The sequence below is a fragment of the Panthera onca genome, chromosome B4, assembly GCF_046562875.1.
Source record: "Panthera onca isolate mPanOnc1 chromosome B4, mPanOnc1 haplotype 2, whole genome shotgun sequence".
Classification (NCBI taxonomy): domain Eukaryota; kingdom Metazoa; phylum Chordata; class Mammalia; order Carnivora; family Felidae; genus Panthera; species Panthera onca.
Genome location: NC_138345.1, coordinates 38,163,605 through 38,188,886, shown reverse-complemented (window position 1 = coordinate 38,188,886; position 25,282 = coordinate 38,163,605). Strand labels below are relative to the sequence as shown.

At 42.2% G+C, this 25,282-nt stretch overlaps 1 long non-coding RNA gene across 1 annotated transcript; it reads left to right on the top strand.

Annotated features, from left to right (window-relative positions):
• The first annotated feature begins 9,947 nt into the window (after window positions 1-9,947).
• On the top strand, window positions 9,948-24,888 carry LOC132694874 (uncharacterized). Its single transcript, XR_014137911.1, has 2 exons — window positions 9,948-15,052; window positions 17,893-24,888. It is a non-coding gene; the product is annotated as an uncharacterized LOC132694874 (long non-coding RNA).
• The last annotated feature ends 394 nt before the right edge of the window (window positions 24,889-25,282 follow it).

The following is a 25,282-nucleotide window of genomic DNA, read 5'->3' as shown; positions in this document are numbered from 1 at the left end:
ACCAGTGAGGAGCCCACTGTCAACAACCCTGCATAATGAACCTGCCCCTTCTCTCAGTACAGTGGTGGGGACATGGGTGCCTGTCCCCATGACAATCTCTGTCCACCATACTGGAGGTGTGAGCACCTGACGTAGAGCACCCGTCACTATCCAGGTAATTTGAAAGACCAAGTATCAGTACAAGGTCTAATATCTGCATTTTGTACCTCAGTGGTTTGTGTGGGCACTCCACATAGAGGCCAACCTATTTGTTTTCCAGATGAAGAAAGGTGGGGCAAGGATTTATGACTTGCTCCAGGTCACACAAACATCACAGGATAAGGGCCTGCTAGACCAGACACCCGGTACTCTCCCCACACTACCATGATGCCTCAGTTATACTTCTGGCACAGCCAGCCTCTCGGTCCCTGGCCCTGTTTGAGACCACTAATTCCCACTGAAAACAATGAATGCTTCAAAATTAAAGCAACAACTTCATGCATGACAGTAAATGGGTAGATGAGAACAAGTTTATCTAGCAAAAAGGGTGATATGGAAGGCACCATTTTTATCACTATCAGATTAACGTCAGGTCCCAGAGAGTCACCCCCGTCTTTGTTTCTCATGTGAATCACTCTCGAATCCGATGGTAACAGGAGTCGTAGTAAAGGGGAGTTACAACATACTGAGTTAGAGCCTACTGAAAAATGTAAGTTGTAACTGATAATGGAGAATGAACATGGTAACCATGAGCTAACAATGGACTTTTATGCTAACAAATTAACCAGGAAAGACACTGAGCTGTAAGCAGAAGAGTAAATCTAAGGTGTTGGAGAAATAAGGAAGTTATGAGAAAGTACATTTTTTTTAATTGAGCACAGAATGATAGACCGTGATGCCAGCTGTGTTGGTGACATCTCTCAAACTTACATGGATGAGCATATTCCATTGAGGCTGGTGCTACCCACGAGAGGTGGGAAGGGGGAAAAAACACCTACAACAGTGTTCGCCACTGTCAGATTTTACAGATAATGAAAACTCTAAAAGTTTGGGACTCCCGTGTGGGACTATTTTTTTAAATCCTTGAAATAAGGACATAAAAACAATTAGGGGAGAAAACAATACATTTAAGACTTTAATGACATTGAACTGAAGAAAAGATTGTACAAATCTGAAATAAAGCATGGATTTGTCTTTCCACTGCTCTTATTATCCAAATTGCAAAAAGAATTGCATGGGAGTGCATAAAAATGTAAACTACACATGGAGAGCATGATACATAAAATTGACATGTGACAAATTATGATGTTTTTGTGAATATTTTCTCAGGGGTTAATGTTTTTAAAATGTAGAATACATTACAAAGCAATATAAAAACCATTAACACCCGGTGGAAATACGGGCAAAGTCCATGAACAGAAAATATCATTGCAAATTAAATGTTTCCATTTGTCCAAAAAAGGACCACTGTTTTGAAAAGGACATTTTAATGCCAAGTAGGTAATCCCCCAATCTCAAAGGGTAAAGAGCAGTCCTTTAAATATGCATAGCTTTATGAAAACTCACCACTCTGTTATTTCTCTCATTTCACTGTGAACCAACTCCTGAAACCAGTATACACAGCACTATTTGAGCCACTGATCTAGAAAATTCTGAGGACATAGATAAGCTTGTGCAAATTGTTGGAGGTGCCTAATCTGCATAAACACCCAGGGATTGCTGGGATATTAAAGGAAGCCATCAGGGACGCATTTGTCTGATGGCCCTGGAGCCTCCAGAGAGAAATAGTGAAAAGACTTTGGGACTATCTGACTGGTCCCTGGCCCCTAGAATGAAGAGACTCAAGATAAAACCATGTCAACATCTTGGAGTCTGGGGGGGCCAATCTATGAATGTGGGTGTGCTAGGAGAATATTCCACCTTGAGGCCTGATTTGTAGGATGCAGGGGGCTGACACCCAGGTCCCATATTTTCTAAGTTCTTCAACAAGGCGAGCTGATGGTACAAGACTAGCTTAACAGTACTAGTGAGTTATAATCACTAAGAGTTGAGGCCATCTAGATGAAGAATGATAGCCCTTAAGGAGAATTGCCAGTGGCTCCAGTCATTTACACAAGTGGTGGCCGTGGCATGGCAAAACACCAGGTGTCTGGCATCATGACTAAATCGTAGAAGGTCCTTACATGAGGACCTTGCATAAGACCCCTTCACTTCTCTGAGCACAATGTGCCCACCTGCAGTAACATAACCCTCAAAGGTGTGCAGCTCAGAGGCAGGAGACCCACCTCCTTTCCAGGGCCTCCCAGGGACTTCCCCAGGCTCCACCTCTCACAGGAGATGGCATCTTTATCTGCAGATACTGTACAGTTGGCATAATCTGGATCTGCATTTCTCCAATCTTCCTCCTTAGAATCCCAGACCATGTAGAGCTCTATCCTCTAATTACAGCAGTGAGAAATATGCCAAAACAAAGGAAGACTTCTGAACGCAGAGTTACCACTTACATTTATTGGATGCTCACGTGTGTTGAGCCCTTCTGACAACACATGGATCATCTCATTGAAGCTGTTTGCTGTCCCCACTTGTCAGTGCAAGACTTTGAGCATAGAGGAGCTTGTAAAATGTCCATAAGGTTACATAGTAAATGGCAATGCTGAGATTCAAACCTGGGTCTGTCTACTCCCAAAACCCCTGTTTTTGGCACACCATATTCCCAGAAAGAGTACCTGAGCAAAAAGCTGGAAATAACCTGAATACACATCAGAAGAGCAACAATTAAAGAAATTATGCAATCCCCATAGTCCGTAATTGTATGCAACTGTTGATAAGAAATGAGCTAGATTTGTATGTGTGTTGATCTAGAAACTTTCTATGATATATGATTAAGCAAGAAAAAAGTTGCAGAAAAAGTGCTGTGCCATTTTTGATGACATTTCTGCACCTGTGAACATGTCTATATAAGCATAGAAAACCTATAGAAGTCTATAGCACAAACTCAACATTGGATACTCCTGGAAGGTGGGGTTAAAGAGGATGAGAGTGACCTTCTAGCTTATCATTTGAATTGTTAGAACAAGAATATTTAATGATAATTTAAAAGAAGGAAGACCCTTGCTCTTTTGTACTTTGAGCAAACAGTAAGAGTTGAGTAAATGTTTGCTGAATTGAATCAAACTGAGACAGTTGAACCTTCCCCATCCACTGGACCCCCACCAGTGAGGCACTCGGCTGCCCAGAGCAGGAACGTGAAGTCTCGGCTCGGGCACTGGTGGAGAGAAGGAGCAGCCTTCCCTGCTAAATCCATCTCTCCCATCACCCAGACCTCAACGCTGTTGGGGAGATACTGCAATTGATCAGCTGGAAAGAACTCCACCTCGATGCTTGACTCATGGATTTTGCATTTCCTAGCAGCACAATCATATCAACAACCCCATAACCCAGTTATGGCCACGCACCGAGCAGAAACTTCCCAGTGCAAAGTGGGGCAGCTAAGCCTCGTTGGCTGCACTACTGCCTTCTTTTAGAAACAACACCAGCAGCATGTAATCTTTAGTCTATTAATAGAGATCTCCTGCACTCTGATAACAGCAGCTCAAAAAGAGAAAGCAGCTACCTGGGTTCTTATGGCTGAAACCAGAATCTTGCCACAGTAGCTCAGCCCCTGTCTTACCTGGGGCTGCTGACATTGAAAAGGTGGAGAGCTTTTGCCTTTCAAAGGCATGAACTTGAAAGTTACCCAGTGTTCCTATGGTAAGCGTATTAAGATGTTTTAAAAGTAAGTGAGTGTCAAAGACAAATGTGCTAGAGATATGTGATAGGAAAAGCCAAGTATATTTCTCCAGGACTTTTAGATGAACTCAGTGCATAATTGGATCCTACCCATCCTCATCATGGGTGATGGATCCTACCCATCCTCATCAAATCATGACTTTTTTTAGAGGTAGGTAGATGCTTTATCAAGGCACCTGGGTGGCTCAGTCAGTTAAGCGTCTGGCTTTAGCTCAGGCCATGATCTCATGGGGCTTGCCCCACGTCGGGCTCTGTGCTGTCAGCTGGGAGCCTGCTTGGGAGTCTCCCTCTCTCCCTCTCTTTCTGCCCCTACCCTGCTCATGCTCTCTCTCTCTCTCAAAAAAATGAATAAACACTTGTGAAAAAAGACACTCTACCTGGGACACCTTTGCCCTGCTCAAGAGTGAGTAATTCCTCCAGCCACAACAATCCAGCACTGAATTCGGGTGTTTTCCCTAAGGGTCAATCCTGAATTTTCATCCTGGCTTCACATAAACCTTCAGCCCCTGTGGAAATCTCAGCTGGAATGTGAGTTATAAAAAAAAAAAAAAAAAAAAAAGGATGGAAATTCACCCATGTTCACCATTCCCCCAACATATACCCCCAGCCTACCCCCACACACACCACCCCATCATACCTAAACACCTGATGCTACACATCAGTGTCTGGACACAACTCGTGCCATTTGCAAAATTTTCTGGGAAGCTCCTTTCATAACCTGATACATCAGCCATGCCCCACTGTGAGAGGGAAAAAATGCCCATGAAACTGTAGGAATCTGGAAGTAGTGCCAGGTGTGTGTGTGTGTGTGTGTGTGTGTGTGTGTGTGTGTTGAGAGAGATTTTAAATAGCTTTTACTCCCTAATTTCATGTTGCTCAGGGTTATGTTAAAATTAGTATATCCAGGAAATAGCAGTGAGGAAAGGTGGCCCAGAAACCTTTTAAGATAGCAGGGAAAACGTTGGCCTGCTTTTAATTTTGCACATGTGGATAAACTACAAAGTGAATGGTAATTGACAAAATCTTCAATTTCCCTACTATCTTTTCTTGTTTGTGCCTGGTAGCCCTTAGTGAGTAGGAGTGGTGTAGGGAGGGGCCTCTCTGGGATACCTCCCTGTCGGCCTTCTTTCTAAGCTACATTGTCTTTGGTTCTTCAACCATCCCAAATGGGTTTTTAATGTCTGGATCTAAAGTACGGAGTTCATCATGCCCTCCATGTCAAGACAGATGGCCATCATTGTTGTGTGCAAGGCCCCTCATTTTTCCTTTCATCCTTCCCTGTCCTCGCTCCCACCTATAGGAACCCACTGAAATAACCCTTCACTGACGGGTAGCTGATATTTTAGGTGAATGTATGTGTTTGTTTTACAAAAGTGGTATCATGATATGCATCCCACTTTTTCACTCACCTGTGTTTTTTACAGTCTTGTCCTAAATCTAGTTCCTGGTTTCTGACTACCACAGGGTGTTCCACTATATTCACCTACCATATCCTGGCTCTTCCACTTGCTAGCTGTGTGATCTTGGGCAAATCACCTAACTGCTCTGTGCCTCAGGTTCCTAACACATAAAATGAGATACTAAGAGTAACTACATCTTCGGGTTATGAGGATTAAATGAATTTTTGGTTTATCTGAAGAGCTTTGAAACACGCTTGGCATATCATAACTGCTAAAAAAAACAAGCTAATTAATAATATTACTATTATTAACTAGTTCCCCATGCCTCTGATGTAGGGTGTGTTGATTAGACAGCTCTCTGATACATAAACAATCCCTCCGTGGGCATCCTTATTCATGTTTTCTCCTAGAATTATTCATGAATTTCTCTGGGGCATATACTCAAAAGGAGGATTCCCAAATTATGGAATAATTTCACAAAGCAATGCCAGGACATGGACAATGGACAGCTCTCCTGGATGTCCAGCTTTACACTCCTACCAGCAGTCTTGAGAGTCCTCATTTCCCACATTCTCTCCAATACTTGGTAGCACCTCATTTCCCAATGGTTGCTAATCCAATGAATGGAAAATGGTATCTTGTTTTGTTTTGCTTGTCTTAATCACTAGTGAGATTGGGCATCTCTTCATATATTTGTTAGCCTCCTATGAATTCACTTAATTTTCTTTAAAAAAAGTTTTCTATCTTTTCCTTCTTGATTTGTGCTAGTTCCTGGCACATTCTAGAAATTAATTCCTTTTCATTTTAAAACTTGCAAACATCTTCAGGTCTATCACCAATCTGTCAACTTCATCTATGGTATCATTTACTGAACAGAAACTCTTAATGTGGTCACATCCATCAAGTTTTTCCCTTATGATCTGTGCTAGTTAAGTATCGCTTAAAACTCTTTCTACCCTAAGTCACACACATACAAAGGCACACAAAATTTTTTCATCATCTTAATACTGTAATTTTACCTCCACATTTAGGTCTCCAATCCTTGGCCTCCCATGGATCCATTAAGTCTACAATTCATTTAGAGTTTATTTTTGTATGTGGTAGAAGTAAGAAATCTGAACTATTCTTCTTAATAATATATATAATAATTTCATACACATTTTAAAATTGTTTGTTAAGCTAGTCCCAAAATTCTCTCTTCATTCTTGCTGTAATTTCATTGGATTTATGGATTCATTTGCAAAGAGTTTACATTTTCATATTAAGTCACAAACACGGTATACCTCTCGAGTTACCTAAGTCTTATAATGATCTTTAACAAAATTTAAAATTTTTGTCCTCAAAGGTCTTATACATTCTTTGTTAGACACTTTCCTAGGTACTTCACAATTTTTGTTGCCTCTGAAAATATCTTTTCCTATCCAGTATTCCAGTTGGTTATAAAAAGACACTATTGATTTTTAGAAGTTGGCCTCATATCCAATAACTCTGCTGACATCTATTATTAGTTCTAATGGTTTGTCTCTTGATTCTTTTGAGTTTCCCAGGTAATTTATCAGAACATCTGCAAATGACTTTTTGTCCCTCTCTATCTTTATTCTTTTTATTCATTTTTCATGTGTTGTCACATTAGCCAGGATCCCCAGTAGTAAACTGAATGGTAACAATGTTTTTGTAGGCATCTTGTCTTGTTCCATATTTCCAAATAATTAAGTTTCTCTGTTAATATATATGTCTGCCATAAATTCTTGGTAGATAGCCTTTATCAAACAATTTCTACTTCTAGTTTTATGGCCATTTACTTTGAGGGCCTTTATGAGTTTTAGTCTTCTTTGCATTTTTGGAATAAATGTACTTGTCCATTATCATTTTTAATACACTGTTGGATTGAGTGAGTTAATGTTTAATTAGGGAATCCAAATGACATAGGACCATAACTTTCTTTAATTTTATTGTACTTACCTGACCTCAAAGCCAAGGGTATATACTAGCATCATAAAAGTAAATCGGATGGAGTTCTCCCTTGTTCAATTTTCTTTTTTTTTTTTTTTTTTTTTTTTTATTTTTTAATATATGAAATTTACTGTCAAATTGGTTTCCATACAACACCCAGTGCTCATCCCAAAAGCTTGTTCAATTTTCTGAAACAACTTGTATAAGAGAGATTCTTGGTTCTTTGTCTATAAAACTGTGTATTCTTTTCTTATGGGTGATAGGGATGGTTTCAATTAACTTTGCAATTCTTCAGTGGCTGTATTTCAAATTTGGCATTTCTTATGTAAATGTAAGCATATATGTATGTATGTGTGTATGCATATATGTGTGTGTGTGTATATATATATATATATATATATATATATATATATGTTGTGTGTGTGTATAATTCACAAAACATCCAAGTCATTTAGGTTTTTTTTATTTTTTAATGTTTATTTATTTTTAAGAGAGAGAGAGAGAGAGAGTATGAACAGGGGAAGCACAGAAAGAGAGGGAGACACAGAATCTGAAGCAGGCTCTAGTCTCTGAGCTGGCAGCATAGAGCCAGATGCAGGGCTCGAACTCAAGAGAGTGAGATCATGACGTGAGCCAGTCAGATGCTTAACCAACTGAGCCACCCAGGTGCCCCAATTCATTTAGGTTTTCTAAATTTTGGCTTTCTAATTCACAATATTCTTTTTGATATTTTAATCCATTGCTTAGGCAGTTATTTTCCCTTTCTAAGCCTTCATTTTGTTTACATGTCATTTATTTTTAGTTATTTTTGCCAGAGATTTGCTTTACAGAGAATGAGCTTTAGATTTGTTAATCATTTTTATTGTTACTGTTCTCTATTTCAACATTATTTTTTTTTTTAATTTTTTTTTTCAACGTTTTTTATTTTTGGGACAGAGAGAGACAGAGCATGAACGGGGGAGGGGCAGAGAGAGAGGGAGACACAGAATCGGAAACAGGCTCCAGGCTCCGAGCCATCGGCCCAGAGCCTGACGCGGGGCTCGAACTCACGGACCGCGAGATCGTGACCTGGCTGAAGTCGGAGGCTTAACCGACTGCGCCACCCAGGCGCCCCCAACATTATTATTTTTTATATTATTTGTATCTTGTACAAATCTGTTGCTTCTTTTCTAAATACCTGAATTGAATGCTTGACTCATATGTTTTCAGTCTTTATGGTTGGGTAATAAATGTATTTTTTTTAAGCTACACATTTTCCTCTAAGTATTGCTTTAGTTATGTCTCTCAAATTTCAAGTCACAGTGTTTTCATTATTGTTCATCACTATTTTGTATTTTTTATATGGATTCATCTTTAAATAGGAATTGTTTCCAGATAGATGGGAGTTTTTTTAAGCTACATCTTTACTAGTAATTTTTCAATTTCATGGCACTATGGTCAGAGAACAGTCTCTCTGCATCTACCCAACCATGTTGGCATCTTCTATTGTTACAGTATTAATTGCTATGGCTTGACCTCTATACTCTAAGTTCCTTTCAATACTTTGAAAATATTATTCTGTCTTCTTCTTGAAATTAGTGCTCCTATTGAGAGGATGGATGTCAATTTGATTCTCATTTTTTATAGGTTTTTTTTCTCTCTGAAAGTTTTGATATTCTTAATTTTCACCATTGATATGTCTTATGGTGATTTATTAATTTTTATATTTGTGCCTATATTGTCCAGCATTCGAAATAAATTGTCCAGTTCTTCCTAACTGCTTGTTTCTACTTCAGGCTTACAACATCCTCTTATATTTCCTTGAATATATAATGTTTATTTTAAATTTGTGTTCACTTGCTGTACTGATTTCGCTCACTCCAGCAGAGTGTATTCAGTGGGTTAAACATTTTGCTCTAGTGATTACTCTCTTTGGACATCTGATAATTTTCCCTGGAAGTTAATATTTCCTTAAGACTATCAACTAACTATTTAGGCAAGTGATATAAACTCAGGGAAGAAGTGGGATCATGGGTTCTAGTTTGTGTTTCTCCTAGTACACTGGAGGGAGGAAAGCCTTGCCTCAAGGCTCAGAGCTTCCAGCAGGACAGTCTGGACTCAGATTGCTCCTTCCCAACCCAGCCAGGAGACCCTTCTCCTAAAGAAATCCCCCAGCTAAGCACTTTCCAAGAGTTGATTCTTCCCTTGGCTGATTGCCTAGCCCACTCCCCTCTATGGCTGAGGAGGGGAGAAGGCTACTCTCAGGAGGGATTTAACAACCACCTTTATCTTTTACCTTCACACCAGCCTAAATCTGGTGTATCTCTGTCCTAATGGTAGCCTCCCTCTTCTGGCTGGCACAGGGTGGGGTATGCCATTTTCACACCTCATGGCAAAGCAGAAGGCAATGATCCAACCAGGACAACAATCGGGAGATAATGTGACTCATCTGAAAAGTCTCCTTCCCTCCTATCAGTGGCGTCTGACCTACCTCCTTTCTAACCATCCTTTCCAACTTCTCCCCCAACTGACATCTAAGTTTCTAATGTCTCCCCAGAATTTCTTGGAGCCACTCACCTCCCCCTGGCTTCTCCAGCATCTCCAGGTTGGTTTTGGACAGGGAGCCAGCATCTGTCCTGCTTGGCCATTTCTTCTGGGAGTGGAATGGTTTCTTCCCATCTGCTGATTCAGTGTCCCTGCTCTATTTCTGATCCATTTCCATGCTTTCACCACCTTACTTCATGGCTGCATCACTTTAAACAAAACAAAATGAAAAACAAGAATTCTTTCCTGGAATTAGAAATGAATTAGAATCATATGAGCAATCTAGAGCCTAGAATGGAAGGCCCAGTAGGCCCTGAGCCCTGCAGACCCTTTGTCAGAAGAGCCTTTCTCACCCCACTCCCAGCCCCTCAACCCCCTGAGCAGTTTCCCTCTCTCCAACCCTTTCTTCCTCCCTCCACCAGGTCTTTCAGGAATCTCAAGTGTTCCCCATTTTCTTAGGATTAGGTACAGATGTATGTCACTTCCTCTGCATTCTGACCTTATTTCCATCTTTCCCCTGGGCTGCACCGTACATTGGTTTGAATGGTTACTTCAAAGTCTTTCCATTCTGCACCAATAAGATTCTGCACCAAGATGGTAAGGTCCATGAGAGCAGGTCTTACTCTGAGGTCAGCCAATATGTTGGATGACAGAATCACAGTCCAAAAGCATCTCAACAAACTGGAGTGATGATGGGTTGTCTTTTGCTTACTTCAAGATGGAAAGTGAAACCAAAGGAAAAACAGGAACCTAATCTGGTAGTGGGGCCTACCACAAACATCCCTGCCACCTCTGCTACCACCATCATCTCAGCTATATTAGGCCTTTGTCCAAAGGCCCCTTCAACTTGGGCCTTCTGCTTCAATTGGGAGACTTCTCTGTAACCTAGAGGATGGCACATCCCTTGGGACCCATGCTAGGGACACCAACCCCACAGCCTGTGAAGGAAGCTTCTGCATTCTTTAAACTCTACAGCCCATTCCAGACTCCTCTGACCTTATGTAAAAATTCCTTCTCCTTTAATGCTCACACAACCTGCCACGAGCATTCTCTACCCCTCCTCATTGCTGCCAGCCAGCAACCTACTGCTCACTCTAATTTCTTCTGGTTCCTCCCCAAGAACATCGATATACTCGAGCCTCCTGCCTCTGCCCCCACTGCAGTGAGCTCCCCTGTGTGCGGCCTCATGCCTCACTTTCTCCCAAGAAACAAGCTTCTTGATAAAGTAGACTGCAAATTTCCCCACTCACTCACCCCTATTTACTACACGACTGTTGGCTCAGACTGCCCAGGGAAATGGTTCTTGCCAATATCATTGGTGACCTTGACTATGATCATTTAACATGTTTCAGCCCTAATCTTGCTGCAGCCTTTGATACTATGTACCTCTACTTCTTAAAGCTTGACCTTTCCTTGATCTCTGGGACACCACTCACTGGTGGTCTTTAATCCTCTCCAGTCTGCTCTCCCCTGCCAACCATTAAATAGAAGTGTTCTCCAAATCCCAAACTCAGCCTTACCCCTCTCTGATTCTTTGATCCTGACCTCTAAAGTGGCTCACCATGGTTAATGACATCATTTGCCACCCAGATTCAGAAGCCTCTGCCTTCTGGAGACTTTCTGAGTCTTTGCTCTTCCATAAGCCCCACATTTAAATGGTCACCAAGAGCTAGAAATTCCACCTTCATGCCCTCTCTGACATCGGCCCCTCTCTCCCTGCCCTCTGTCACTGCTGTGATCAGAACCCCATCCTTGTCAAGCTGAACAATTGCTGTGACTTCCCAACTTGTCCCTCTGTGTCCAGTCTTACATTCTCCCAACCCATTCTCTGACATGCAGGCAAAGAGATATTTCTAGAACAAAAATCTATGTCAGTCCTCTGTTTAAGGCCACCCACTGGTTTTAAAATCAAATCTAAATTCCTTGGCACGGCACACAAGGCCTTGCAGGACTGGGTATTCTTAAAGGCCTCAAGTCTCTCTGACTCATTTCATCCCTCAAAAGCCAGACAGCCCCACTTCCAGAACACTTTCCCTGCACCACCCTTGTTCCTGGCTAGGAGCTCTTCCCTCATGCTCCAGGACACCATCTGGACTTACCACTTTCCAGTACTTCTGATGTTATGTTAGATTGTCTGCCCCACGAGGCTATAAACTCCTTGTCTTTTGTTTCTGTGTTTTTCCATGTGTATTACAGTGCCTGAGTCCTAGTAATTGCTCTGGAAATATTAGGTGGATGGGTGGAAGGATGAATGAATGTTTTATCCTGCCTCATGTATATTATACCATGGTTAGTTCTTTGTGCAAAACTGGAAAAGTTTAGATAATGTCAACCAGTGCAATGAAATGACTTAAAACCATGTCACTTGACAAATTTCAAAAGGGTGGGGAGGGGGGTAAGGGAAAGGGACCTAATGTTTATTGGGTAATTACTTATGACTTCCTAGTGGGCATTTTAAAAAATGTTATCCCACTCAAACTCCGTAAGAATAATCTGAAATCAATATTATTTTCATTTTAGAGATCCATAAATAAGGCACAGAAAAACTAACTTGGCTGAGGCTACCCAGCTAAGTGGCAACACCCAGATTTAAACACAGGTCTCTGTCTGATTCCAAAACCCATGCTCTCTCCACCACAATTTTGCCCAAGGACCACTGGTACCAGTGAAGGCCAGAACCCAGGGAGAGGAAGGCTACTGTCATGGTCCTGGTGAGAGATGGGAAAAATCTGCACCAACGTGGGGATGGTGAGGTAGACATGGATTTTAGAGGCTCCTACGAGGAGCATTACACAACCTGATGTCCAGATGAGACAAGAAGAATCAGCCTGACTTCTGGAGCAAGTGGATGGATGAAGGTGTCATTGCAGAGAAATATTTGTTTTCCATGACTTTAGAGAAATGTGACCGGGTGGCAGATTCCTGTTCTCTGCAAAGAAGGATTGTCTGGCCAAGGTGAAAAGTCCTGCTTGCAGAAGTGGAGGGCAATAGACCTCAGCTCATTGCCCTTTGGCAGGGATGGTGGACAGTGTAGTACAAGCATCCACAAGAGGTGACTGAACTGGAAAATCTCAACAGGCACACATTTCCCTGCAAGTCCATGGTCTGATTCACTCCAACAGGTGTTGAATGGTCAACAAAAGCAATGCTTTTTCTTTAGCTTTTTCTCAACCTACATAAAGGTAACAAGGATGGTGGGGGTGGGGGGTGGAGGTGATTAATGCAGTTTGAGAGGATGGATGAATGTGAAAGGTGAGCTACCAGATCTCAGGCAAATATGGCCATGACTTCCCTCCCCCTTCACATCTACTGTCTGTCTGGCACCAACAACATGCTTTATATCATCTTGCTTTTTGCTTGGAAGGAAACATATGAACTTTCATATTAACTTCCTTTAAATTCAATCAAACAAACTTATTTGGTTAAAATGACATATTTTTGGAACAGCTTCTAGAGTTTTTATTTCTGCTGTATTTCTTTTTTTAAGCCATCAAATTGCCTTCCTTTGCTGCTTTGCATTTTGATGGTCTGGTGTCTGGGATCCATGGTCAGTGTGACTTTGCCCCGATCCTCCCATCACTCTGGTTTGAGATAATAGTAGGTGGCCAGTTAATTTCCAGGTAGGACAACCAGGGACCTGTTCCTCCAGCTTTCCTTGTTTCTTACCAAGACAAACCCATGCAATTCCAGGGAGGCATTCCCCTTGAGGCAGTGGGACATTTGTCCACTGATCCATAGGGGACAGCAGCTTTTGCCCATTGTAATGGATGATCAGCAAGAGAATGATTGTGGCCCTAACCCCTGAACCTCTCAGCCCAGCTTCTGACACCTCAGAGGCTTGGGGGAAATACAGAGCCACCAAAGAAAAGCTAGTTAGAAATGAGCTTGGCAATCATTGAGCCTCCCTCCCTTATTTTACAGGTGAGGAAACCATGACCCCAGGAGCTAAAGGGAGTGCTGGCTGTGTGCTGCTCCATAACTCCAGAGCCACAGCTCAGACCGCGGCTCCTCATAGCCTCACCTAGCCCTTGGCCCCTAAAGCCCCTGAAGACTCTTGGAATTGGCAGAGAAAGCACAAAGGAGGGACAGCACATTGCCCTGAGCAAGCAACCACCCCAACAGCAGGCTAGCAATTGGTGGTATTTGCCTGCAGAGGCAGAGAGAGAGTGTGCAAACTCCTCTCTGCAGCAACTTTGGTCTGGGTCCGCTTGGTTATTGCACTTAGTTCTTTGTGACGGTAATGGCTCTGCTTTCACATAAGCTTGCCTGACAACTTGCTCTTTCAAACGCTGGGGGGGGGGGGGGGGGGAATTAAACGCTATAATTAAGTATGGTGCCTTCCAAGTGCCTCCTTTGCAGAGATGGCAGTTAAAGGGGGGATGGGTCCCATGGGTGAGGACCCAATAGCACATCCTTTCTGTCCCCAGGTGCCTGTTTCAGGCTCTTGTGCTTTGGAATGTTTTCCAAAGTGGAGGAAACAGCAGCTTTTGGGCAATGGGGGTATGAAACTGCCACACCTTTCACATCCAGCTCAGACCAGTTAACATGAAAGATTGCCTAGAGCCTGGCCTCCCGCTGCACTGGCTCCTGCTTTCTGAGAACCAAGGAGCGGATGGAACAGATGTGAGCTCAGGGATCCTTTCTGGGCAGGGTCGGGAGGGTTGGAGATCAAGTAATTGAGGAGGAGGGGTGTCCCCTCAAGTGAAGCCCAGACGTTAGCAGGCAGCTTCTAAGGTTTCCATGGCCAAAAGAAGCCTAGACCCACAGTTTGCAAGGGTGTCTTTCCAACCAGAGAAAATGACACCACAGGCTGCCAAAACTGGACTCTACATCCTGCGAGACTGGTTGCAGAAAATAAATGTCTGTTCCTCCGTGCTAACAGTCTATCGAAATGGACCTATGCCTTTCTCCATCTTTCTTGAACAATTATGTTTTTAAGTTAAATTTAAGACATCGTGGAGGAGGAGTGGGAGGGCTCTCTACTGGTAAGATGAGGAGAATGTCTTAGATGTTCCTTGTCCTTTACAAAGCTTATTCACAATATCTCATCCCCACAATGATATGCCTGGTATTTAATATGGTTTTGACCATTGTAACTTCAACCTTTTTTTAAAAATATGAAATTTATTGTCAAATTGTCAACCTTTTTTTTAAAGCATGGGTGCAGTAGGCCCTATTATCCCAGACCTAGACCCTCCACCACCTCCCCTCACAACTAAGACAAACTCTACCTGCTCTGAAGTCCCAACCACAGTCCTGCTTTATCCTGGCCATGCTGTGAAGTAGGTGAGGTTTTGAGTGAAGCCACGGTTCCATCACCAGAAATGAATTGGCCTATGAACATGAATGGAATTCACTGAGAGGAGATCAGGCAGCTGCCAGCATTGACTAAAAGACAGAGGATAAAGGTGAGTTGCAAGGAGAGTCCCGTCTGGACCCTCCAAGGCCACCTCCATGGTTAGTGTCATTGTTACCCCACCGCCTCTACTGGAATGATTCTCAGCTGTGCCACAGTATTCACATTATTCTCAAGGTGCAAATACCTGGACAGGAGCATCTCTCCCTCGTTGTCACAGGCTGGTCACAGTATATGGCTTTTTTAGTTTCCCAGTAAGGGCATACCTTCTTTTGCACAGAGGCTCACACAGTAGAGGATTTCCCAAAACAAGAAGGTAGTTCGTATGCTGTATAGCCAAAGAAAAAAGACATCTACACTGTAGGACAGCTGTCATCCCCACTTCACAAATGAGGAAACCAAGACTCACAGCCTCATGACTTTAAGTGGCTAGCTCATTGTCACTTAGTAAGAAACGTCAAGCCTCTTAGGGTGATTGTGCCTTGCTCACCAATGAAGATATACTGTCTGGAGAGAAAAGGCTTTGAGTTTGCAGTCTTGCTTTGATAGATCCTACCCACCTTTGAGTCTGACAGCAATGCTCTGTAGGTTGAGAATATCCCATACAAAGGCAGTGCTTCAATGAGGGCAAATGGTTCAGTACAGCCCAGACCCAGGTTCTAAGGCTTCCTCCCTCTCCCCCTACTCATTTCTATGATCTTTGTCTGTCTCCTTCTGGCCCTCTTGCCAAAATATCCACAGCAGGACGAGCTCAGGGAACACAAGTTCATTCTGGAACCTGGGGTAGAATGTAAGGCAGAGCAGTGGATGAGTCTAGATAGATTGAGAGATAGCAGGGGTTTTGTATTAAGGTTTCTGGGCTTTATCCTGAGGCTGTTGGGAGCCTTGGCAGGGTTTTCAGCAGGAGAGAGACCTGAAAAAGTTTTGGGAAGTAGGGGAATGGATATGAAAGAATAAAAAAAGTGGGTGTGCAGGGAGCTAATTACTAGGCCAATATGGTAGACAGGTGGCCAGAATGGGGATGGAAAGAAATGGGGAGATTCAAAAAATATTAAGCACATGGAATCAAAAGGTCTTGGTGATTGATTAAACACAGTGTGGGTGACAGCGAGCAAAAGAGAAAACCCAAATTGCTCAGGCAACTGGATGGTCAGTGGGGCCATTCTCCAAGAGAGAGGACACTGGTGGATGAGCAGGCAAATGCATGACATGAGGCTCCAGGCACTGAGGACCCAGGCAGGAGGTTTTGAAGCTGAAAGGCCAAGTATAGCCTCTTGGTTGGTCAGTGTGGATCACGCCCCTTCCCACCTCTCTAGTTCTGTACCTGAAGGCTGTGACCAATCAGCTTTGATACCCCTCACCAGGTGTTCAAAGGCAAATAAACAAAGCAAAGTGAAAGTCCCTTGCAAGTAGCAGCATGATGCATGGAGACCTGGGATCTTCTGTCAGTTCTGCAGCAAACTAGTTTTGTGACCTTGAGCAAATCACTTGTCCTCCCTGGGTCTTGGTTTCCTGGCCATCACTAACACTCCAGGGTTTATGGATGAATATTTGAGGAGGTGAAGTGCTATGTAAATGTTTACTGCTAATAACAAATCATCCACAAAACGTCTGCGTATTGCCTGGGCAACCCAACGGCTTTACAAGTCTTAAGTGGCTCTTGTTCTGATTCATCACATTCTATGCATTTAACTTCCAGAACAAATTTAGCCCTCAAAATATCTTGGTACATTTTCTACCCACCCCTTAACATTTAACTCCTCCATCTTCCATACCACTTCACCATTTCTGTATCACCTGTTTCCCCAGCACACCCTCATCTTTTTCCTCTTCAAGCAAAGAGCCCAGCCCCACCCACCCTTCCCCTGGAGAAGACAAAAGCCACCTGAGACACTGCTTCAGTGGGTCTGCACCAGCCACCTCCAAAAAGAGAAACCAGCAGGGCATCTAAACAAAAAGGAGCATGGGCAGGAGAGGGAAGGGGAAGTTAGGACCCAGTGAAGGGAGGGGCAAGGGAGTTATATTCAAACTTGACAATTACAGTACCTTCCCCCACACCTACTACACACATACATGCATGCTGTGAGCTTGAAGCCACAGGATCTGGGGAAGGTCTCCACAGGATGCCAATTTCAGCAGACATTCCAAGCTGTGCTGGTCACTGGCTAGAGTGCTGGTATCATCATCAGTGGCACTGGACCAGCCTGGAGTTGCAGCCCATCCTATTTGTTCACTTGGACCAGGTGCTCATCAAGGAACAACAGAACCAAGGTTTGCACTGTCGGAAGCATTTGCCTTCCGTTTGTGCCATACTCAGTTTGTGCCACCTTTTTAAAGCAACACTGCCTCTATAACATCCAGCACTGCCAAGATCTTAACCACAGGGTTATAGGACGAGCCATGAAGAGAGGTAGAAGTTCAACAACCCCCTGATTAACTGATGACCAAATTAGATGTGCAAGCTTTTGTTCCAAGGAAACTTCTTTTAAAATTACCTAGTCCAGTTTCCCTTATCCTATAACCTATTGGCTTGCTTGATTTTCCTTCCCTGTTCTGCCTCCTTACCCCATGTTCCCATAGTAATTTTCCATTATAAGGGCCAAGGGATGTTTCAAAGACATTTTGCAGTTGAGAATTGGAGAACTGAGGACCGTTGGCCTCCTCTCACAGCCTCAGCCATGGGCACCTTCACACCTGGCTGGGAGCAAGATGGGCAAGTCCCTTAGACCAGCAGATGCCACCATTCTGAGAGCTGATGAGAATAATGATAGAAACATTTGCCAAGCACTCACTGGGCTCCAGGAACTGCTGTAAGTGTCTTACATGCTTCAGCTCCTCTAAGCCTCACAACAACCCTGTGAAGTAGATACTATTCTTATTTTCATTTTACAGGTGGGGAAATCAGAGCACAGAGAAGACAACTAACTGGACCCAAGTCCCCCAGCTAGTAAGCTGTAAGCTGCAGAGTTGGGATTTGAGACCAGGCAGGCAGCTACAAATGAGGCCTCTCTGAAAACAAACCACACCCAAGGTTGCTCTTGAGGCAAAATAAGTCATGTGGGTGGAATTTTTATCTTCTGTTCCTACCTTTCCTCTTTCCAGGTAAAGTGATGGGAAAGGGATTCTGTAAGCCTCACTCAAGTAAAGTGGGGGCAATGGAATGGAGTGCATGCCTTATGGTGAAATTCAAGCCCTGTGGCTGGGATTATTTGAATTGGGATCAAATTATCAGCCCCTTTTAGATTATGCTACTTCTATCATAAGTAAAGTTCATCCTGCCCTAGTGCCTCTTCCCTCACCCTCCCCAAACATATCACCAAAATGGAACTCTTTGGGTACCCTTGAAAAGCCACTTCCAAAACCCACAGGGACCTCATTTGTTTGCAAACACCATGAAAACTGAATGTTCTTCTACATCCCCAGCAATTTATTGAATTAGTTTATGTTGCATGACTAGTTTTCTGAAAGCTAACTCCTTTGAGCGTAGCCTCTGAGCATCTGTCCAAATCCCCCAGGCAAGGTGAAAACAAGATTCCCCCTCTCACTTCTTTCCTGTGCTACAGTCTGACATTTGATTGTTACATCAGCTAGTTCTAATATGATAGATAGACTACAAACCCTCTCCCCCCAAAAAACTCTGTGCTCCAAAGAAGAGACCCCAAAATTTATGAACTTCAAGTCTCTCATTCAGACGTCTTTGGTTTGTAAATCTCCTAGGCTCCCCATTCAATTACACGCCTCTGCTCAAGTACCTAATGTAAGCCATCAAAAACCTGAGATACTCTGGCTTCAGATCAATATAATAGTTCCCTCGGTAAGGTTCCCTCTGCAAAAGAACTGGAAGTATCCCTCTCCCAAACTCCCAAACACATTGGCTTATCATTATTATTTGACACCAAAACTCACATTCTGTTTGTTCTCTGCCCAAACTCATATTCCAGTTCTTTGTTCATGAGGCCAGCATACCCCACCCCTGAGAAAATGTGTTCAAACTGCAGGAGCACATGCCTTTACAGGTGGTCTCCCCACCTCTCCAGACCTGCATCCCTATTACATTGCTTCCTCTTTAAATCATCTTTACCTCAAACAGTACAACTCATTTTTCTCCTTTCAATGTTTGTTCCCTCCCGACTCTGGGTCCGCTCATGTCTTTCTGAAGCCGACACCAGAATCAAGGGAAGAAAGAAAAGCCAGCAGAAAGCCTTTGCCAGGCTCCAATAATGAGCTCTGTACTGCCTGCCCCTTTCCTGGCTGCTCATCAAAATTCTTTGTCAGTTCCTTCTAGATTTTCCCCAGCCTCTCACAAACACATTTCTTTCAAACTGTTCACCCCTTGCTCCACGAGTATTTACGGAGTGCCCACCTCATACAAGACCCTGCCTTTTGAGCCAGGGAGGATGCCAGGATTTGGAGAATAGGTCCCCACCTTCCAGAAACTTCCAGAAACAGTCTCAATAAGGAGACCTGACAATTATCAAAAGAAATGCTACAGAATCCTTTCCAAATGAGAGGAACAGGCTCCACTAGCTGCAAAAGTTCATGATGGGAGCTAAACCTGGAAGGGCAAGTGGAATGAGGGTAAGAGAGGGGGAATGGGAAAGAGGCTCTTGGTAGGGGGCCATGTGAGCAAGGACACAAACATATTTGAGGACAGTAAGTCCACTACGCAGCATGGGATGGCCAGAATAGGGCCAAGGGAGTCTAGAGAAGGTGTACAAGAGGTCAGAAAAGTATGTGGGGCAGGGAGATCTGGGTAGACCCAGGAAGCTTTTGAATACAAAGCTCAGAAATGTGTCTTGTAGACAAGGCCATCCACTGTGAAGCTAACCACTCCCCAGCAAAACCAAAGCCAGGGGAAAGGTAACAGAGCCTCCCACCAACAGCCCTGGTGATTCCTCTGCCTGAGGAGGTCCAGCTGAGCCAGGCTGACTTCCTTTCAGGCTGCTGTCCTGGCCAGCAGGGAGAGCCATCTATCACTTTGGCAGCCCACGTTTATTTGACAAGGTCCTCTGGAAAGAGCTTGTGCCTTTCAGGCAGACCCAGCTGCCTGACCATTGCTGTCTCCAACTAGATGGCAGGCCATGCTGTCTCACGGGCCTCAGTTTCCTCACCTGTACAAGAGGGGTTTAAATAAGATGAGCTAAGTTCCTCTCAGCTTTGAAATGCTATCTTGCAATCTCTCTGGGGCCCCACATTCCTTCCTCCGTGATTCTGGGGTGTCATTTTTTCCTCTAGTGTTCTCCTTCCTCTGCCTACTGCTTTCTGGCCATTGCTTTTCTCTAAAATTGCTATTTTTTTAAATATGAAAGAGTTCATTTATCATAGAAAATTTGGAACATACAGAAAAGCATAGAGACAATACGAAATCATCTATAAACCAGTCATCTGGAGAGAACTATCATTAATGACTTGACCTATATCCCTCTGTCTTTCTACATATATACCTAATCACATACTTTTATTCTTAACAAAGGTAGCACCACACAGCACATACTGTTTTGAAAATTGCTTTTCTTTTCCACTTAAAATATATATATCTCGTTGAGAGTTCCATTTCCATTACTGATTGATAGGGTTGGGCTTGGACCAACTCTCCCACTGGGAACTAGAAAAGCTGGAAGCATATAACAAACTCTGAAGGCTTGTGAATGATGATCAAGGCAGAGAAATTTTGTCTGCAGTCATCTGAAAGAGAAAGGAAATCAAGAGAAAGGAGCCCAGAATTTGGGGCCTCTTTACCCCCTCAATACAATAGCTAGTCTGTAAGCAAAAGCAGTGACAGAGAGGCGGTTAAACGAATGAGCTTTCAGCAGTCTTGTGGGATCAGTATAACCAGAATGGAGTCCAAGTCCACTAGGAAGGAAAGAGCTTGGTAAACACCCCAGGAATTCAGAGAGGACCCCAAAGGGCTACGCTCTGATGATGAAGACGGAAGCCCAGCTTTGAATCATATCAGTTCTTGAGGGAATCAAAGTGACCTACTCCCAGATGAACTAACAGCCAGCAGCAAGCCCATATCCCCTCTGGAGGAAGATAACAACACCCAGAACCTCAAATTATCTCTATAATTTTTCAAAACAAAATGTGTAGCATTCAGAAACATGTATATGGTAATGGGGCCTGGAGGACTTTCACTACCAGGTAGGATGGAAAGCTGTGGCAGACCGATGCCCCACAGAGTGCAATTAGAAAAGCAGATAAAATGCAAACATCTTGTTTAAAGACATCATAGAGCCTGTGGGCCAGTAAGAACTACACAGGATATGACTCCAGGGAGGGAAGTGGCTGACCTGCAGGTGCTGCTTCTCCAGGGGTCTTTGTCAATTCTGTGGACAGGAAAAAGATGAGAATATTTTTCCCAGGTTGCAGGTCACTGATTCAGAAGTCTCATGGAGTTTAAGTGACAAAAACTGGAGACCTGAGGACCCTAAAAATATGTCTGATTTTTTGCCACAATACATTTGCCAAATTCTATAACTGCACAAGGCAAAAGGTTAAAATTCCCGGCAGAGAATTTCAGGCAGTTTTATGGAGCTAGAGACAAAGATTAGAGTTTGGGAAAAAGGGCCCCAGTGAACATTCTGGAGACTCAATTGGAAACCTTGGAGGTCTAAGCCCCAGGGCCAAGAGCAAACCAGGGGCAGACAGAGCCTTACCAAACCACAGCAACAGCCTTGACTGGTGACTCAGTCTAGTCCCTGGGTGGACCAGCTCCCACTCTGCCCTTTCCTAAGAGAGGAAAGGGCAAACTCTTCCTAATGTTGGTAACAGCTTCTGGGGTCTCTAAACAGTGTTACATGTAACAGTCCAGAGTTCAATAAAAAATTATAAAGCATGCCAAGAAGTAGGACCATAGCACCAAAAATCATTAATAAAACAAATGAGAGAAACAGACCTACAGTTACCCAGATACTGGAGTTAACCAACAAAAACCATAAAATAAATATGATGAGTGCCTTTAAGGAAACTGAAAGGAGGATGGGGAAAATAAATGAAAGGATAAAGAATTTCACCTAAGAACTAGAATCTATTGTTTTAATAGAATCAAATAGAAATTCTAGAACTAAAAAATACAATATTTGAAATTATGAACTCAGTATCTGACATGAAGAACTCAATGGACTTTTTAACAGCAATTTAGAGGAGGTTGAGATTATGAACATAAAGACACATCAATAGAAAAAATCCACAAAAGATAAATTTTTAAATGGAAAATGTACAAAAGAGGATAAACCACTCGGAGCTATGGTCAGAAGAGTTAACATACATGAAAACATAGTCCCGTGAAGAAAAAAAAAAGAAGAAATTGTTTTTGAAAAGATAATGACCAAGAACTGATAAAGGATATCAACTCACAGGTTCAAGAACATATCTGAATCCCATAAGTAAAATCATTCCTAGGTGCACTGCAGGAAAACTGCTGAAAACAAAAGAGGGAAAAATCTTAAAAGCATCAGACACATTACCTTCAAAGGAGCAACAATAAGATCTATATCTGACTTCCCACAGAGATGATGGAAGCCCCAAGACAATGGAACACTATCCTCCAAGTGCTAAATGAAATTAACTGCCAACCCAGAGATCTACACACACCAAAACTATTTCTCAAAAATGACAGCAACATAAAGACATTTTTCAACAAATAAAAATGGAGAATTCATTACCATTGGGCCTGCCTTAAAAGAAATCTAAAAGGAATTTATTCAAGCAAAAGAAAGATGATCCCAGATGAAAATACAGAAATGTATGAAGGAAAGAATAACAGAAAAGGTAAAAATGTAGGAAAACATAAATGAGTGTTGACTTTATGAAACAAAATAATATTAACATATTATGGAGTTTAACATAGATGTAGAATTGAAATGCATGAAGACAATGACATAAAAGGAGGAAAGTGAATAAAGATAAAATACTCTAAGGTCTAGCATTATTAGGGATGCGGTGAAAATAATAGTTTCTGTTAGACTGTAAGTCAAGGATATACATTTCTAACCTAATTACTACAAGAACAGTAAAAGAATGTATAATCACCAAGTTAATGGGGGGGGGGGGAAATGAAATACTCAATATTTACTTACTCAAGGGGCGCCTGGGTGGCTCAGTCGGTTGAGCTTCCGACTTCGGCTCAGGTCATGATCTTGCAGTCTGTGAGTTCGAGCCCTGCGTCGGGCTCTGTGCTGGCAGCTCAGAGCCTGGAGCCTGCTTCGGATTCTGTGTCCCTCTCTCTCTGCCCCTCCCCGACTCATGCTCTGTCTCTCTGTGTCTCAGAAATAAATAAACATTAAAAAAAATTTTTTTTTAATATTTACTTACTCAAAAAGATAGTATACAAGGAGAGAAAAAGGAATATAAAACAGGTCAAATAGACAGCAAATATAGCAAATGGTAGATAAGAACCCAAGTATCTCAGTAATTACCTTACATGTAAATGGGCAGATTACTAAATATAAATAGGTTAATGCAAATACAAAGGTACTAAAAATGTAAAAATGGATTTTTAAAAGCCACCTCTCTACTGCTTACGAAATACTCTTTAAATATGAGTACACAGAAAGGAAGTAAATAAAAGAGTGGAAAAGATATGCAAGCACTAAGCAGATGAAAGGTAGGATAGCTATTCTAATAGCAGAGAAAGTAGACTTTACAGCAAAAACATTACCAGGTAAAGATTTATTTAATTTGAAAGGAGTCAATTCACCAGACATTGACCACAATTCTAAAGCCATATGCATGCAATAACATAGCTTTAAAATATTTAAGACAAACTTTGACAGACTTAAAAGGAGATACAAAAAATCCACACTCAGAGTGAGTTTGATACATCTTTCTCAATAGCTAATAACAGACCCAAAACATCAGTAAGAAAAGAGAAGATCCAAACCACATGATTAACAAATGAACTGATTGGCAAATGTAAAACACCATGCTTCCTTTTATATAATGTTCAAAAACAGGCCAGGTGATGTTATTAGAAATAGGAGAGTGGCTACTTTGGAAGAGGGAAAAAAAGCTCATAGTTGTTGGAAGTGGGCATGGAGAGTTTCTGGGGTACAGGCAATGCTATTTCTTGACCTGGGGGCTAATTAGATGGGTATGTTCACTTAGAGATAACTCTTAGAATTGGTATAACTCAATGAAAACAGTTGAGTAAATATATTTGTGTAGTTGGAACACTACCTAGAGCAATAAAAAACCATCTCATCTATTTCATCAAAATGGGTAAATCTTAATTGTGGTACGTGAAATTGCACATTACAGGATATTGCAATTTTTATAAATTATAAAACATGGGCTTTATATTTTTATGGAGATATATATAGTAAAATAATAATTTCTGGATGAGAAGGTATGTACCAATTTCAGAAAAAGAGTCACCTCTGGGGAAGTAATGAAGGGAGGAGTCTAACCTGTTATTTCTTAAAACGTTCTTAAGTAAATATGGCAAAATGTCAACATTTGTTAAATGTGGCTGGAGTGTATATAGATATTTGTTTTATTTGCTCTAATTTTCTGTATCAAATATTTCATAATTTCTGAAAGTTTTAAAAATTGGGAATATGTTATGCCAGCAAATATTCTGAAATAGCAATTTTTTATTAGTTTTATTTTTTAACGTTCATTCATTTTCAGAGAGAGAGAAAGCACGAGAAGGGGAGGGGCACAGAGAGAAGGAGAGAGAGAATCCCAAGCAAGGCCCCACACTGTCAGCACAGAGCCCAACATGGGGCTTGATGCCATGAACCAAACTGTGAGATCATGACTTGAGCAGAAATCAAGAATTAGACACTTAACTGACTGAGCCACCCAGATGCCCCTGAAATATCAATTTTTAATGTTTTTTTACTACTATAAATAGTACTGTGATAATAAATATTCTTATTTTAAATATTTGTGGTATCTCTAATTTCTTTGGAGACATTCCTAGATGTCAGATTCTTAGGTCAAAGGTTATAAGCATTTTAAAAGCCTATCATGGGGACGCCTGGGTGGCTCAGTTGGTTGAGCGTCCGACTTCGGCTCAGGTCACAATCTCGCAGTCCGTGAGTTCGAGCCCCACGTCAGGCTCTGGGCTGATGGCCCAGAGCCTGGAGCCTGCTTCCGATTCTGTGTCTCCCTCTCTCTCTGCCCCTCCCCCGTTCATGCTTTGTCTCTCTCTGTCTCAAAAATAAATAAATGTTAAAAAAAAAAAAAAAAGCCTATCATGGATCTTGACAGTCATCCATTAACCCTTACAGAAGAATAGAAATCAAAACAATGCTTTCTTTCTGAGAGTGGAGAATAG